Here is a 10,799-nt window from a genome sequence, read left to right on the forward strand (position 1 = left end):
CAGGGTCAGTTTACTTGTTTAAATTTCAATTTTTTAAATGGGACTGTGGAACACCCACCTAACTCCTGTTTGCTACATCATTACGAACTAACAAAATCCATGTGTTTTGGTGAATAGATTCAATGAGAAACGGATATAATAATTAATTGTTAACGATCAAATGTGTACTGGATTTCATTCATATATAAGTATAGACAGGTTCATTAACTTTAATATATGATACGAAATTTCACCAATTGTTTTTTGTTACTTTAAATAATTGATGAAGTATAATAACAAATGTAAATGATATTCTTACCTAAATGATTTAAAGGTTGCCATCGAGAGAGAAAATCAAATTACATAACGTACGTACTGCTCAACTAAGATTGATGCAAATTATTATATACCTTTTATTTATTTTTATTTTATTTTTATTTTTTTTTTGGGGGGGGGGGGGTAGGAGAAATTGTTTATGTCGTTTTTTTAAAAAGTGCAATGAAGAAACCAGTTTGTTAAATGACAACATGGATAAAATTAGAAACCCGCATTGTAGTGAAAATACCCACCCACAAGCTAAGAAAGATAACTCCCATATGACTGATTTTTTTTCTAAAAACTAAACACTGGCAAAATTACGGATTGCAAACCAACTCTATACGTAAAATCAGCAGAGAAGTTCTAAAGATTTAAGCGGGCATCTATCAGTTCGCGTAATTTTTTTTAGAAACTGTATTAAACTAATTGAAATTTTGATAAATAATACAAATATGTATTTTATAGCAGAACTTTTAGAGGGGAAACAGGAAGATATGCTAGCATTTTAAATATTAAAGTTTAACTTTCCTGTCTTACTGCCTATTTACTTCTATCAAGACCCTTTTAGAATACGCTGCAATTTAATAAAAAGTTGGTATATATTTCCATACAAGCTTATCTTTCAAAAAGATTGGTGCGCTAGCGCTGTAGCCATCATAAAACACAGAAGCAGATTTCTATAACATTGGTTTATATTTCTGAATCGATTAATTAAATAGGAAGGCATAGTGGTGTCCTGGAATTGTACTGGAGTGGGGTCTCAAAATAGAACTGTGAATCTAGAGGCATGGCATAGCTCATTGACTGTGCCTTAATCATTATGTAACTATTGTAATTTCAATTTCGAAGTGAAAATTTTCAAGAACCATTGGTACTGTTTTGTAGCAATCGTATCTTCTCGGGTCTTTCCGTCAAGCTCGGAAAACATATCCGAAGTTGTTTTCCGAGCTTGAAGAAATATACGATAAAGATAGCTATTTATTATGATATTGAAAATAACTTTGCATAATAAGACATAAGCTACTGTTACTTTTTGACATGTACAATAAAACACAAAACTTCATGTGAAAATGATAAAACGAAATTCAAATGGTACAGTTTATCTTCAGTTATACAGTATTCCCAGAATCCCCTACTATGGAGTCGAGCATGCGTATTCCAGTGAAAAAGACTAACGTAGTTGCTAGCGCTCGAGAGCGCTAGCAATAATTTTCTTTACTCTAGGATGCATATGAATGTAGTGAAAGGCTTTTTCATTTGTGACAAGAACTCATTTTTACAGAATTTTTTTTTTAAAATCAGACAGAATATTGAATTTGTTACGGAGAGCATAAGTTTAAGTCAGTCTGTTAAAACCGAATCATTACTTACTGTTCAGTGCTACAGAGATAAACCATTTAATATGTAAACGGTGTAACCGTGGACCGAGCGCAGTTAAGCATGGTTAAATATTACAAATGAATGATAAATTATTTGATGTACTCACCTATATCGGATGGCTACAGTCATCATGGGTCAAAGGCGATGTACGTGCTCCAAGGGATTAAATTGTATATTGTAAAACATTCAACAGCCAATAAAAATAGAAGATAAAAGTCTAATAGGTATGAGCAAAAATATGTAATCTTAATTTCAACGACAATTATTGACAATGATGTATATCCAAGAAATACATCTGTATACATATTTGTCATAATATTCATGTACCATTCCTGTACATAAAAGTAGACTAAGGCTCAGAAAATGTCTTAATTGAAAAAAACCCCCATAATACCTTAATAATATTACACAAGCATCAATTGAGCTGATGAAGAAATTTTACAGATTTGAGGCAATGCATGCATGCAAGTATTAAACTTTCTAAATGTTAAACGTTTCTAGTGTCAAGCTTCATAGGGGGGTTAGCGACTAGCACGTCACTCACCCCAAAGTGCAGAGATATTAATCAAAAAACTAATAGGCATTAGTATGTACTTCTTGTACAGTTTTGATAAAAAAAATATACAAGGACAGTCTTTTATATGACCAGAAAAAAATAAAGGTTATAAATGTGTACATATATACATTGTATCTAATAAGCCACCACCAAGAAAAGATACCTGCAAAAACTGGTCATGTATCCTGAAAAGATACAATAACAAAATGCTGTTATATACAAAATTACAGTGTCACTCTTTTGAAATCCCAAGTCTCTGTTTCATCTTCAGATGAGTCAGAGTCAAACAAGGCATCATCAAAATTAAAGTCAGATTGAATTGATTTACAAATGATATCAAACCATTTCATTTTTAGAGAAAATTCTGGGTGTACACCATCATATAAATTATTATAAACAAATTTAGATAATTTTTTTCTATTCTGTCCATTTCTACCCCTGTGTTTTACTGTAATTTTTATTAAATCCTTATCAAGATGGATATTTTTCACATTATTAGCTTCATTCAACAAACAAATTTTAGTATTGATATATCTGATATCTTCTTCTAATTTTTTTTGCTGCTGAAATGCATCAAAGTCACATAAAGTACTTCTAAAATTCAATGTCCTATGTTTTTGAAAATGTTGATACTTAAATATAGAAACAGGTGGAACAGATGCTATTTTCAGAATTACATTTTTTGATCTTAAACATTTGTTTAAAGAATCTAATGAGGATAAAAATTCCCCTACTCTACAAGTAGAGTACATAATTTCACTCCCAACAGCATGGTTGATTTTTTCCGTTAAATTGCATATCCCAGCATATAATGTTACTATGTTCTTTTTTTCACTATGTAAATTATTGATGATTTCCTTCTCCAAATCTTGTATTTGACCCCCAGGTTTAACAATTACAGTAAAATCCCACATTGGAAAGTTGGTTGAAATGTAGTGTTCAAGGCCTCTACCTCTCGAATCAGTGGCAATGATGAAATGGGTTAGCATCTAAATATGCAATTGCAAATTTAAACTGTAGATCGAAATTAAATTATTTATTGAATATTGATATAGATTTTTTGTAAATAATATTTCAGAATGTACTAAGTATTGCATTTAAATATTTATTGAAACAATATCAATATTAAATACCGGTAATCTACATGTAGCTAAGAGATATACTGGTAATGGTGACTGTTTATACATATATATATATATATATATATATATATATATATATATATATATATATATATATATGTATATATATATAACATTTAATTATTTTATAATGTTCAATTAAAAAAACCCACCAGATTTCCAATTTTTCACAAGCTGTCATTTTAACTGGTGCATATAGGTTCAATATTATAATAATTAGGCAATACATATTGCAATGATAAAAGCCACGAGTCAAGGGTTAGCAACTGTCACGTTGCCCACCACACTGAAGTGACTGTATACTAAGTTTATATAATAAAAATAAAAGCAGTGAACGTGAAATAAAGAACTCAACTGTATAGCTAATGAAGCCCTCATGTGGTTGAATTTTTATAATTACTAAACATGTACAGTGGTATATGTATATAGAAAAGAACTGACAGTGGATTTAAGGTATCTTACTTGCCTTTTTTGGGATGAAATTGCATTTTAGGTGCAAAGATGCACCATAACTCAGAGGGATGAATACTGCCCCCTTTTCTTTGTATATTTTAATATATGTTTTGTCTAGTGTCTACAGATTTCAATAAAATATACTTCTCAAGAAACTCTTGATACAACAATATCTGGGAGTGAGATTTAGAGAGGAAATTAAATAGAAAAAGAAAATGTATGACAAAGAGAATATACCTGAAAATATATATCATTAATTGATCAACATGAAGAAATACTCAATTTAGAAATTATCTTAACAAAGAGATAATCATATTAACTGAATGAATATGTGGGCAATAGAGGTTAGGGTAATAATAAAACCATAATAAGTGTTTCAATTCCCCTGAGAAGATTTGAAATCCAAAATACTATACTGTTAGGTGAGCAAGAATTTGCCATTAAATATTTCAACTAGTCAACTGTGAAAAGACTTGTGGCCACAGATTAAGGAGAGCTGTATGTCTCTTAAACATTTCAGATTGGTTTTAATAAAAAACACTGGACTTTACAATGCATATGTACACATGCATATGCATTCTGCAGACTGATCACACAGTGTGAATTGACTGAGTTAGCGATTATCACATCACCCACCACAGACCAAATCACCTGCAAGAAGAGAATGCAATTTACTGTTCAGATGCAACAAATTGCAAGGAATACAAAGACTTATTACAATATTCATTATTGGAAAAAAGAAAATCAAACTCCTCTTTTGTTTTGTTGGCAAGATTTTGCAAACGCAAGATTTCCCGGGTACGAGAATCTGTAGTTTTTGTTTTAACCACATGACAAAGTCTGTCTTGGTTTATGAAAACAGATGGATGCCATGCAAAATCTGGAAGTTTGGCATTACTAGTTCCCGTGGATTTGGCTCTGGAAAGGGCAACAAATAATGCTCCAGGATTTCGTGATTCAAATTGCCTAGTTCCAGGATTGATAATTATATGTTGATTAATTTCACCAGATCCTATTGTCATACCTTGGCATTTGTGTATTGTTGTTGCCCATCCAAGTCTAAGAGGAATTTGTGTTCTTTTACATTTATGACAAAGACATTCTACCTGTCTAGTAACTGGAAGTATTGGTACAACAGTAACATTATCATGAATGAATGGAGGACCTGAATAATTTGGAAAATTAACCATCACAACATCTGGCAAACCATCTGAAGGATTTCTCCCATTTTTGTATACAATGTCCACAACATGGCCCAGTGCACCATTAAACAAACCAAACTGAACACAAAGGTTGACACTTAGCATTACTTTTGCATCTTTACAAAGAAAGAGTGAGTTTAATAGACCTCCAGCTTTATCAGAATCAGCTTTACTTGCATGGGGCCCTTGAGCTTTAGCTAGAATTTTCAGAACTGGGTGGGACTTATTTTTATCTTGCAATTTTAATTTGTTATGATGCCAGACTTCTTCATGAGTTGGAAAAACAAAAAGAGCATTGTCTTCCATTTGCTTCATTGAATCTAAACTGAATTTTGATTTAAGATCACACCATTGGAATTGTTGCAACCAAGTAGCCTGATCATGTGTTATGCTGTAATTACGTAATGCCATCAAAATATCACGAAAGTATTGTTCTTCTGGACCTTGCCGGACAATGTTGCATAGGTTGACGACAGTTTGAAATTCTTTCCAAACTAAAGCTCCATGCATTGATGCTGGAGATGATGCACTGGGCATGTATACAGGTGAATCAAGCACAGGGGGCAATTGAATATCATCACCAAAGAAAACAACAACTGGTATTCCGCCCCAAGATTGGTCAGAACTCCTCTCCTGATTCATTCCACATCTGCACATAAATTCCATCCAACCAAGTGTATTTGCTCCTATCAAAGACCTTTCATCTACAAGGAGTACTTTTAAATCTTGACAGTTTTTCTGTAGCTGTTCACCTGTGGAACCATCAGGTGGTTTCATTTCTTTCCCCTTTTTTGTTATTGGTATTTTTAGAAAACTATGAAGGGTTACACCAGAGATGATGTTGGCACTATTACCAGTAGGACAAATAACTTGAACAGATTTATTTGAATTACACATCAACCGTATTGTTTTGACGAGACATTTGATTAAATATGATTTTCCAGATCCTGCAGTACCAGACACAACCATGCGTAATGGTTTATAATTATCTGTTTTCTCAAAATAATCACCAAGAGTTTTTAAAACAATATTGAATGCAAATCTTTGTTCTGTATTGAGCCTTTGGACATCAACATTTGGAATTTGTAAAACATTACTATTGCCTTGAAGTGATGTTTCCATAATATTTGAAAAGTCTTTCTCATTTTCAGGATACTCATAAGAAGTAGCTGTCCAGTCATGACTAGGGCCTCCATCATCAAATTCAAAATCAGCATTATTTTCAAAATTGGCACATGGTCTAATGATATTCATCCATTCTGGTTCATCAACACTATTACAGGTGCTGTTGATTTCTTCTTCAGCCTCATTATCATCAAACTTTTCAATATCCTTTGCACGTTCAACTTCAGCTTTGAGAAAATTTGGACAGTTTTCAGAATCAAGAAAGCTAATAAATGTTTGGACCCAAGACGCACTTTCATTTTTTATATCAGATATATTTCTCCAGTTAGGAAAATGAAGCAGAAGAGAAGTCTGGCAAAAATTTTCCTCAAGAGGCCATGTAGCTTGTGTATTACACCCAGTTATTACCGGTACTTTACCAGACCTGCACAGAAAAGCATAAAAGGAAGAATTGTCATTTTCATCTCTATGTATATATTTATCAAGAGCAGTATTTCTTGTCAAATTAAGTGCTCCCTTTTCAAGAATACGTGATCCTGATAAACTAACAGACTGAAAAGTGTGACTAGAACGATAAAGAGGAATAGAAGAAATTTCATAACAAGCCTCTACAGATGAAATATCTCTTTTTACAGAATTCATAAGAAGACGTGTACAAATTGACTTGGCTGATGATGAGGTATCAGTTGAACAGTTCACCATATCATTGAATAAATCTGCTACTGCGCCAGTTGGTTGGTTGCCCTTGCATGCATAACCAGTGATATATTTTTCAGTGGCCAATATTTCATTTACAGAGGGATTTTCTGGATCACTTTTAGAAAGAATAAGAGATATGTCTCCATTGGCTCTCCATCCTTGAGTATGGTATTTTGAATGTTGTACAAGAACTGGATGGTCTCTTGGCATCTCTAGTCTCAATGAACTATTTTTATCTTTTACAATAGCAGGATATTGTCTTTCAGGTTTGGGAAACTCCATTCTACATGATTGTAGGTTGTTTTTTGAGTTTTTTAAACAATAGTCTGAACATCGGTGTAAATTGAATTTGTTTGATAAAAGTAAATGATCCTCTAAAAGAGATTCTTGTGTTGCACTAACATCCATTAAAAGTTTAACCAAAGGGTTTAGTTCTTCAGGTGGAGGTTGGGAAGTACCTTCCGGTGGTGGCCACAAGTCTTTCCTTGGGTTACCCTCAAGGTCACAGCCTGCAGGATGAGAAGCAGTCATACCAAAATGATGTGCTGCCCATTTACCAAGTCTTGATGCACAGTCATCATCTGACAGCCCATTTACTACAGCATCGTGTAATAAATTGTGAGGCTCCCTATCAGACCTCCAACATAAACCATGCCAGTGGACCATGCCTCTCGACTTGGCAAATTCTTGACGATACCAATAGGAGTCAACTTTAAATAAAGGGTTCATAATTTGTTTAAAATAAGACTGAGTACGAAGATCAAAATATTGGGCTACTACATGGGGGTATTGTTGAAGTACAGTAAACATTGTGTTTTTATCGGACAGATCAATATTTTCCCCAGTGACTTTTTGTAAATATAGATGGAGAAGTCGTCTAAGTGGTTTAAAGTGAAACTCGGCACAACTACCTGTAGTAAAAAAGGAAGGCAACCCTTGTCCCTCATTAATTTTAAATTGAATTAAAGCGCGTAATTCTCTTGCTCTTTGGGCCCAATATTGACTTGTCCCACGTAAAGAAGCACTAAAATAAAGAATTTTCTTGCATACTGAAATGTCCCCATTTTGCAATTTCTCTTTCAAATCGTCAACTGTTAAATGCTTGTCTCCTAGTTTTTGGTTAAAAACAAAAGTGCTAGATTCTAAAGCTCTTTTTCTCATTATCATGTTGTGAACTACAAATTTAAAAACAGGGTGTTTAGCAAACCTGCCATCTTCAAACCATAGTAAATGATCTGCCCATTCTGACATGGAAAGACAAGTAACAGGACGATTGTCAAAGAAATCACCTGAACTGAAAGGAAAAAGTGACGGAAAAGCTAATGTAAAGAAATGTTTTGTTGTGTATTCAGATATTGGAGTTTCCCCTCTTGATGGCCAAGGAAGTATTGGTGTCTTCTTTTTATCTTTGGATTTTTCATTTGTGAGATCTTGTAAAATAGTTTCTATCTTGTCTGGAATGTTAACTACTGGATCAGGTAAAAGAACACTTGATGCACTTTCTCCATCTATATTTTGTTCAAAAGGAGCATTTTGATCAGAAGCTGGTCCCTTGTCATTTGTATGTTTGGTATTGTCATTATAATGAATTGAAAGGACATTTATCTCTTCATCTAAAGGTAGAGCATCTAACCTATCTTGAGAAATGATGATATTTGAATAAGCAGGGTTATTTTCTTTCAACCACATGAGGGCATTTTGAACTTTGTAACGTCTCACCCTGAAATTTTTTGATGTATCATTTTTACCCTGTTTGCATACTTTTAGAATATGAATTTCAGAAGGGAGTCTGGGGAAAATTTGGGCAGGTTCATTGACTTCTTGTGGAAATGTAACACAGTGGCCACTTGACCCTATCCCACCATGTTTGAGCAAATGGACATTTATACATGGTGCAATACGACAAATAAGTTGTTGCTCGACAATAGACAAATCAGACAATTCATTGGGAACTTTACCAGGATTCATGTTATTTTCAGAGGAGAACATTTTTATATGTGATTTGTCTTTGTGGCAACGAAAACATGTGTTTTCATTAAACATTTTCATATCAATTCTAGCCTCATGACATACTGAACAAGAAAGAACAGAGTAAGACATTTGTTCAAGCTCAAATGCCCGTATACAGTCCATTGCTTTGTTAAAATTTCCGTCATTTGTTTCAGGAGGTGGTTCGGGTATATCTTGAAAGCACATTCCAACAGATTTTAATTGTTTTTTAATTTTGTATGTATTTCTAGAACGCCTTTTTTTAGTGTCATAACTGGTCTCGTTATGTAATGGTTTTTCATATTGTAAGCCTAATTTTCTACAAATTTTGTAAGAGGATTCCTCTTCTGGTTCATATGTACTACTTGTAATGATGCAGTTTGATGAAGTTTGTGAACTACCGGTATTCTTTTCAGAAATTTGGTAAGGCTGCAAAATTTCATTTGTTTGACTATCGGAATAAACTCTTCGGACTTTTCTTAATGGTCTTGCAGAATTGGATGTATCAGTATGGGCATTTGAGCTTGGGCTGCTTTGCAATGTTTTATTCGATTTTCGCTTCTTTGAAAGGGAGTTGCTTGTATGCTCTGAAGAAATTAATAAACATTGATCATGATTCAAATAAGTATGGGTAGGGCTGTTGTTGGGGTCTTTACCTACACTGTTAGAGGACAAAGCATGGTCATGAAGTTGATTCAGGTTGATTTCATTGGGCAAATTAACAGTAGCATATGAATGATCAGGAGTGGGATAATTTCTACAGTCACTGGAAGATACACAGCAATTTACAGTTGCATATGAATGATCAGGAGGGGTATTTTGTTGGATTTGACTGAAAGATTTTTCACCTAGAGGGACACATTTTACAGGGTTTGTGATACGATGAGAAGACTTAACCGCTGCTGCATATGATTTTTTCACATTTTGGGAACTTTGTAGATTTTTTGGTTCATGTGCCAAAGCTGTTGCATATGTGTGATCATTATCACGTACATGACTGACCTTTTTTAGTAGCTGAAAGTGGCCATCAGTCAGTAGCAGAGTAATTGGAGGGGTCAAATGACATTGTGTTGGGACATACAGAGATTTATTGTACACTAACTTGGTACCAGCTCTACCTGTCAAGAAAACTTTAATTGGCTGATTTAATATTTCTGATGCAGCTTTGATTTCACATGCACTTGCCCAGTTGCGCTGGACCAGCATGAAATTTAAGTAAGTTGACTTGGTAAGAGATGAATTGTGGCATGCATGCACATCCCCTTCAAAAGAAGCCCAGTTGTTGAAAACATAGTTGCAAATCTTGTTTTTAAGTTGAGCAACACGTCGAAAATCGTCTCGACCGTGTAATTCGAGACTGAGACAATGGAAAAAACAGTCACCATTACCAGGTACATCAAAGCGATAAAAATCTTCGTTTTCAATCTTGATTGTGTCTTCAAATGGCATTTTTACTGTGTTTTAAAGACAATTTGTAAATTCTATACCAAACAGATCAAAGAAATTATATATCTAACCTTTTGTAACTTTTGACAGCTGTGCGGCGAATATTTGTTTACGTCGTCTGCAACGTGAGATCCGAAGAAGATCGGAAACGACCGAACCTGCTTCGTAGATTTTTTGAATTTTATAAAGATATGTTAAAAAAAATAATTTGCCTTTAAAAAGAATTTTCATTACTTATTCAATTGCTAAAAAGGCAAATTTCGATGATGTGTTTTATATTTTAAATTCTAATTCTTGGATGGAACATACGTAAATTTAGTCGTGCTGTAAGATATTTTCGCCACTATCTAACTACTTTATCAATATGAGTGATGGTTGAAACATTTTATTGAAATACGAAAATTTTGTATTGAGTTTTGTCGTAATTTAAAGCGGAAACAACATCGATAAGTACCAGTCAATCAATGATCGAACTAACTTTTTGAAAACAAAATGGCTTCCAATATGGCG

This window comes from Crassostrea angulata, chromosome 9, assembly GCF_025612915.1.
Source record: "Crassostrea angulata isolate pt1a10 chromosome 9, ASM2561291v2, whole genome shotgun sequence".
NCBI lineage: Eukaryota > Metazoa > Mollusca > Bivalvia > Ostreida > Ostreidae > Magallana > Magallana angulata.